Source organism: Zingiber officinale, chromosome 4A, assembly GCF_018446385.1.
Source record: "Zingiber officinale cultivar Zhangliang chromosome 4A, Zo_v1.1, whole genome shotgun sequence".
In the NCBI taxonomy this organism is placed as follows: domain Eukaryota; kingdom Viridiplantae; phylum Streptophyta; class Magnoliopsida; order Zingiberales; family Zingiberaceae; genus Zingiber; species Zingiber officinale.
Genome location: NC_055992.1, coordinates 17,309,843 through 17,317,974, shown reverse-complemented (window position 1 = coordinate 17,317,974; position 8,132 = coordinate 17,309,843).

Sequence of the window (8,132 nt, the reverse complement as noted above, 5' to 3'; positions counted from 1 at the left end):
GACTCATACATAGTGATGTATGTGGCCCTTTCAATGTTGCTGCTAGAGGCGGTTATAGGTACTTCATCACATTTACTGATGATTTTAGTAGATACGGTTATGTGTACTTGATGACACATAAGTCGGAATCCTTTGAAAAGTTCAAAGAATTCAAGAATGAAGTACAGAACCAGCTTGGCAAGAGTATTAAGGTACTTCGATCAGATCGAGGTGGTGAATACTTAAGTCATGAGTTTCGTGACTACTTAGCTGAGTGTGGGATTTTATCTCAACTCACTCCTCCTGGAACACCACAGTGGAATGGTGTATCCGAAAGGAGAAATCGTACCTTATTAGATATGGTGCGATCTATGATGAGTCACACAGATCTTCCAACATATCTCTGGGGTTATGCTCTAGACACGGCAGCTTTCATTCTCAACCGAGTTCCATCCAAGGCCGTGATAAAGACACCAAATAGGATATGGACTGGGAGAGATGCCCAGGTGTCTTTCATGAGGATTTGGGACTGTGAGGCTTACGTACGACATCAAGTCTCAGACAAATTAGGACCCAAATCTGACAAGTGCTATTTCATCGGATATCCCAAGGAAACTAAGGGATATTACTTCTATATTCCCAGTCAGCACAAGATAGTTGTGGCAAAGACTGGGGTCTTTCTAGAAAGGGACTTTGTTTCTAGAAAGACTAGTGGGAGCGCGTTCGATCTTGAAGAAGTTCATGATGCGAACAATAGCACTGATGCCTCGATGGAAGTTGAACTGGATCCACAAAGTGTTGTGGATGATGTTGTTCCATAAGGAGTTGAGGAACAACAACCAGTTCAAGTAGACATACCTCTTCGCAGGTCTGATAGGGTACATCGTCAGCCTGAGAGATATTCATTTCTCGTGTCTGACCATGATGACGTTGTGCTCATAGAGGATGAACCTAACACCTATCAGGAAGCTGTGATGAGACCAGATTCCAAGATATGGCGGATGGATATCAAAAACCACGTTTCTGAATGGAAACATACTCGAGGATGTGTACATGACACAACCTGAGGGTTTTTGTAGTTCCACAGCCATAGGATCTATCATGTATGTCATGTTATGTACTCGACCTGATGTCTCGTATGCTATGAGCATGACGAGCAGATACTAGTCAGATCCAGGTGAAAGTCACTGGATAGCGGTCAAGAATATTCTTAAGTACTTGAGAAGGACTAAAGAATATTTCTTGATATATGGAGGCGATGATGAGCTAGCTGTAAAGAGTTACAGTGATACTAGCTTCCAGACCGACCAGGATGATTAAATCGCAGTCGAGGTTCGTGTTTTGCTTGAATGGTAGTGCTATGAGCTGGCAGAGTTCACAGCAGTTCTACAACGTTTCCATCTCATTCGAGAGATTATCGATAGAGGAGATGTGAAGATTTGCAGAGTACTTACAGAGGCTAACATTGCAGATCCCTTGACCAAGGCTTTGGCACAGAGGAAGCATGACGATCACACTAGGTCTTTAGGCCTTAGAGGCTATACTGATTGACACTAGTGCTAGTGGGAGATTGTTAGTTAGAGCCCTAGAGCCAATCATTTGATGATTGTATGGACTCAAGTATATCATATTCTTATATTAATAAAGGCAATAGTTTGGTTATTAAGCTTATTTGTTTTAGTGCCAAATAAACTAAGTATAGTAACGTCCTTGAGTAGAACGTTCTTACCTATATCAATCGATTGGTTGAATCGATAGTGAGATGATATAGGGAACACTACTCTTAATCATTCCTAGTCGAGTATTAACATTCAGGGACGATGTTAATGCAATAAGACTAGCATGTAGGTCAACTCGATGACTTGATCTCACAAGTCATGGATATGGAGATATCAAGTTGACACATGGGTATATATTGGAGAATGTATACTGAATGACCCGCCATGAGAAAGTATCATGGATCGTTATATGAGTGTCATATACTTTCTCATGTGGCTATTAGTATGACTATTAGTCCTTAGACCTGAAGTCACCATGGATCCCTACATAAGGAGTTATGTACTTTGGTTTCGTCAAACGTCACCCGTAACAGGGTGGACTATAAAGGCGATTACTGGGTATGTAACAAATTATGCAGAGGGATGTGAGTGATGTAGATGGGATCTATCCCTCCCATATGACGGGAGCGACATCAATATTCTTGATAGAGTTAGACCACGAAGTGCATGACCATGCCCAAATGAGTCAACATTAGATGTTGAGCTCATTTGATCGAGTGAGTCTACTTGGAGTTCAAGATTTAGATTGATTAGAGGATGACACGGTCTATGCCTCATATTGATCAATCTAGATGTCTAGGATAGAAGGACAATGTCACATATTGTGAGGAGTCACAATTAGTAGTCACAAGGAGATGTTGGATCTCAACATTTCTTGTAACTTGGATAGCAATGATGTATTGCTAGATGCCGCTCATTGCTTATGTTTCTAAAAGAGTTTAGAAACATTGCCAACGTTACAAGAACCTATTGGGTCACACACAAAGAACATGTGGATGGAGATTAGGTTCATATGATGAACCAATAGGGTTAGGTTCATATGATGAACCAAAGATTGGATTCGAATTAGACTTATTGAGTTAGACTCAATTAGATTCAATTGTTGAATGAGTCTAATTTACATTTGATTCATTGAGTCAATTTATATTAATGAATTGAGATTCATTAAATTAAAATTGACTTGAATCAAAGCTTGGATTTAACTCAACAAGGAAGAGATTGGGTCAAGTTTGACTTGACCAAATTGGAAGTTGAAACATCAAGTTTGACTTGATGCATTGCCACATCATGTAGGTTGACTCATCCTACATGGCATGACACATAGTTGCCACATCACCTCCACCTCATGAGGTGTGCCACCTCATTGGAGGTTACACTCTCCTTTCTTTAATGTGGCCGGCCACATTAATGAGAGGAGTTATGTGGCCGGCCACACTTAATGGTGTGGAGTTTTTTTCATTTGTGTGCATTGATGTGGTTTTATTGTATCATCTTCCTTCTTGCTTTGGCTCTCCATGGCTGATGGTTGTCGTGCACTTCATTGGGAGGAGAGGTGTGAGTTAAGTCCAAGACAATAAGAGAGTGTGAAGGTCACAAAGGAGAAGACTACTAGAGGAGTGGTGAGATTCTTCTTGTTTTCTCTTTTTTTCTCTTCTTTCCAATCCCATCCGAGAGCATCCAGAGAGTGCTAGCACACTTGTGGTGCTCTCTCTTCCATCCTTGAGAGTTAGAGAACCCTCCTTGTTCGTGTGGATATCATTAGAGGAGTGTCTACGTTGACACTCTCGAGATCCGGCGCCTTTGGACGAGCGGGATTACGAAAGGCACGCTACAAGGGTAAACATTTTCCCTCGTAGATCTAAGTAGTAGATCAGTTCGTGAACTCATACAAGAAATAGTTTTTCGAATTTTGTATACGAATCTTTGCACGGATCTACGGCTTTGGGTCCTTCGGGGTTTCCGCGACGCGAAAAAGCGATTTTCGCGGCCCGAAGAACCCAACAATCGGTCCGACCGGTTGCTCGGCTGAGAGTGTTCCACAGCAACGATGCTTTATGCTTCGGCCGAGCGGGCTATCCGCTCGGCCAGGTGACCCTTTTCACTATGAGCGTCGGAAACCCGCCCATGGTCGGGTTGTCTTCTGTCCGACCCGGGAAGCTCCTGGCCGAATGTCAGGTCGGCTCGGCATCCTTCCGTTCGGCCCGGAATCCTTCCGTTCGGCCCTGCATCCTTCCGTTCAGCCCGGCATCCTTCCGTTCGGCCCGGCATCCTTCCGTTCGGCCCAACATCCTTCGTTCGGAGCGAACTTGGGGTTGACCTCCACGTGTCTTTGACCCTCCGCCCATGTGTTAGAGTGTATACTAAAAGCCTAGCTTTTGGTATAAACATTTATCTAGAAATAAGAATCACATTGGTCGAATGTCTACATTTATGATAAATGTAGTTGTTCAATTAATTTATATTGTAGATAACATGGTGTGTGGTGTCACACACAGAGGATCATGTTATCAGTACCTTATAAATTATAAACAGTAGCTCACGACCATAATGGAAAGGAACAAACCATTGGAAGGTCGTAGTGTAATTAGGTATTAGTTTATCTTAACTATATAATTACACTAGTACACTTAGAGTGTATTGAGTAGGACCATTAGAGGTCGTTTCTTTTATACTGACTTTATAAAGAAACAAAGACCTCAGTTATTATGGAAGTGTGTGCTCTTAATCCTAATATAATAACAAGCACATATATTTGATATTTATTTCTTTAATTTATCAATGGGTGAGATTTAGTTCGATAAATCAATAAGCCCGATAAGTTGGGAAATGATATCACTTATAGTGTGTGTTGTTGATTATAGAAGGAAGCGTGTCCTAGAGATACTAGGTTGATAATGTCCTCAAGAGGAGCTCATAAGGATTGTCATGTTAAACCCTGCAGTGGACTTAGTCCGACATGATAATAAGGTTGAGTGGTACTACTCTTGGACTTAGATATTAATTAAATGAGTTGTCGAACTCACTTAATTAGTGGACATTCGATATCTTAAACACAGGAGACTAACACACTCATAATAAGAAGGAGCCCAAAATGTAATTTGGGATTGGTGCGGTAGTTCAATGATAGTTCTCTAGTGGAATGAATTATCATTGATAAAATTAAGTTGTGTGTTCGAAGCGAACACTAATTTTATCGGGAGACCAAAACCAATTCCTCCTCTCGGTCCCTATCGTAGCCTCTTATTTATAGAGTTCTATACCCACCTATACCCACCTTCTATACCCACCAATAAGGGGCTGGCCAAGCTAGCTTGGGAACAAGCTAGGGCCGGCCTAGGTATAAAATTGGGTGGCCGGCCCTAGCTTGAACCCAAGCTAGTGGGGGCCGGCCAAATTAAATTAAAAAAAGAAATTTAATTTTAATTTTTATTATTATGTGGAAGATATAATTTAAAGAGAATTAAAAATAAAATATCTCTCTTGTAAAAGATCTACAAAAGATTAAAGAAAGAGATTATATCTCTTTCCTTATTTGTAGATTGGAGAAATGTTTTATTTTCTCTTTAAAAATTATTCACATGTTGATAAAATTAAAATTATAGAAATTTTCTTTTATCAACCATGAAGAGATTTTAAAGAGAAATTTTATTTTTTAAAATTTCCGGAAACAAATTAGGAAGTTTTAATTGTTGATTAAAACTTGTCCAATTTGCTCTCCAATGATGTGGCCGACCATTGAAGTTTAATTTGGAAAATTTGTTTTATTTTTCTAAATTAAATCATGTCAAGAAAATTGAGGAAATTTTATTGTAATTAAATTTCCTAATTTGCCTAGGCCAAGGAATATAAAAGAAGGGGTGAGGGTGCCTTCATGAGACATAACCTCTATTGTTTTCTCTCCCTCTTTTCCTTGGTGTTGTGGCCGTCCATCATCTCTTCTCTTCTTCCTCTTTGTGGTGGCTGAAACTCTCTATTGCTTGGAGGTCTTGTGGAGGCCGGATACTACTTGGAGAAGAAGAAGAAGAAGGAGAGGAAGCTTGCATCTCTTAGAGCTTGGTTGATGTTTTTCTTCTTCCTTGGTGGAGCTTTCTTGTTTTGGCCGAACCTAGCTAGGAGGAGAAGAAGGTGCTTGGTGGTTTCTCATCTCGGAAGATCGTTGCCCACACAACGTCCGAGGTTAGAAGAGGAATACGGTAGAAGATCAAGAGGTTTTTCTACAAGGTATAACTAGTAATTTTTCTTTCCGCATCATGCTAGTTATTTATGGAAATAATACCAAATACAAGAGGCTTACGTTCTAGTATTTCGAATATGTTTTTCGAAGTTGTGTTCTTTTGTTTTGTATTTTTTCCTTTGTGATTTGATTGTTCTTTTCGGTTAACCTAAAGTTATTTTAGGAAATTAAATATTAGCTTTCTATAAAAGGTTTTGTCTAGTCGGTGGTGGTTGCTCCCATATCCAAGAAGGTCATGTGCCTCGCCACGTCAGTACTGGGAACCAATTATGGAAATTAATGTTTAATGGAATTAATAACTTAAGATGATTTGGGTCGAACGTGTTAAGTTCCGCAGGAGACCCAAGTCAAAACCTAAAAGAACGAATAGATTAAGTTTTGGATCAAACGTGTTAAGTTCCGCAGGCGATCCAAAATTTAATTTAAAAGAACACATGGTAGCTAGGAAAAGGTTCAGACCTTTGTACAAAATTTTTGTACAGTGGAACCTCTAGGTTTTCCGAGTAGCAACCAACACCATGAAGGTCCCCCGTCCTTACCACCGGATCATATAGCAACCAGAAGGGTTTATTGTAAAGAGCAAAGAGCATCTTGTGTGTAAACTCAATCAGTCTATGGACTGAAGTAAAGCTTCAAGGTCTTGGAACATCCGGTTTAATAAAGTAATCCAGACTTATGGATTTATTTAATAATCGAATGAGTCTTGTGTATACAAGAAGTGTGATGGAAACGTGGTGATATTTCTTGTAATATACGTAAATAATATTTTTGGTAGTTGGAAACAATATCAAAGTGTTGTCAGAAGTAAGGGTATGGTTGTCCAAACAATTTGATATGAAGGACTTGGGAAAATTGATGTGCGTAGATTATATACTCTTTTATGCATGTTTTTACGCACATTTACATACTTTGAGCATGCTTGATCTATGCATTTTTATACTTCCAGCTTTCCTTTTAGCATATTTACTCTTTTGGTTCGGAGATCTGCTTTTTGTGCATTTTCTGTACACAGGAGTCGAAATTGGTGAAGATTATGCGTCCTCGGGCAAGCTTGGAAGTAATTGAAGGGAGAGATCATCAGGCCGTGTACCACACATGGTCGTGTAGTCTTAACAGGAAGAGAAGAGGACATGGCCGTGTCTTGATTTGAAGAAATCAGAGCAGATGCCTTACATGACCGTGTGGATTTACACGGTCGTGTGAGGTTTCCAGAGGGCAAGCAGGTGGTGGCCGTGTGCTCTACACGGCCGTGTGAGGTTTCCAGAGGCCAAGCAGGTGGTGGCCGTGTGCACCACACGGCCATGTAGCATTTCCAGAGAGCAGAAGGGCCCTGGCCGTGTGGAGTCACACGGCCGTGCAGCTTTGGCAGAGAAGGAACTGGACATGGCCGTGTGAATCTCACACGGCCGTGTCGTGGGGCCGTGTGGCGCCCGATTTCCTCCTCTATTTAATCCTTCCTTCATGAATTGAAAGGGGATCTCTCCCCCTTTGGGAGAAGGCAAGATTTGGTGGTTTCCTCCCATTCTTGGGAGAATTTTTGGGCGATTCTAAGGGAGATCTTGACGATTTCGACTCCGGAGTGAGGATTGGATCCGAAGACGAGGCTTCTTCGTAGATAAGTTTTCTCTTTCCCCCTCTTCTTGGTTTCTTGGATTGGGGATTTAAGAAATGCTTGTAATCTTGATTTCTTGGGATTTTCTTCCTCGATTCATGGAGTAGATCTTGTATTCTAGGATTAAGGGAGTATTTGTATGATGGATTGATGTAATCTCTTATGGATTTGCCATTTGTCTTGTTTCAATGACATTGTCTTGCTTGTATCAATTAGATCTTGAATGATTAATGGTGATTTGTGCTTAATTCTCATTCTTGATTGATTGTTTGGATTTCTTGTGAACTTTGTAGAGATAAACTCTCACTCGATCATCCGAGGGATCCACGTGACAGGTGCAAGCCCGTGTAAGGACGTTTGAGAGATAATCTTGAAGAGGAAATAGGAATATTTAAGAGAGTAGGATGGATTTCGTGATTAGTTTCTTGTATCTTGATAGATTAATAAGTTGTGGGCTTCTATGTTGATATCCGAGGAAGGCATAGTAATAGGTGCGCTTCTGTGTAAGGACAACGTAGGTTCACATCTAATTGATCATATTTAGATACATTTCTCGGTCCTTAGCCGGTTATCTATTGCAAGAGAGAACCGGCAACTTTCTACAAGTGTTTGACAATTAAGGGAAAAGAATCGGTGAACCATTTACATTCAAGAAATCTTACAAAGAAACCGAAGCTCCTAGAATCTCCTTTATCATAACCCAAAACACTAAACTCTTGTTTGTTGATCTTTAATATTAGATTTGTTT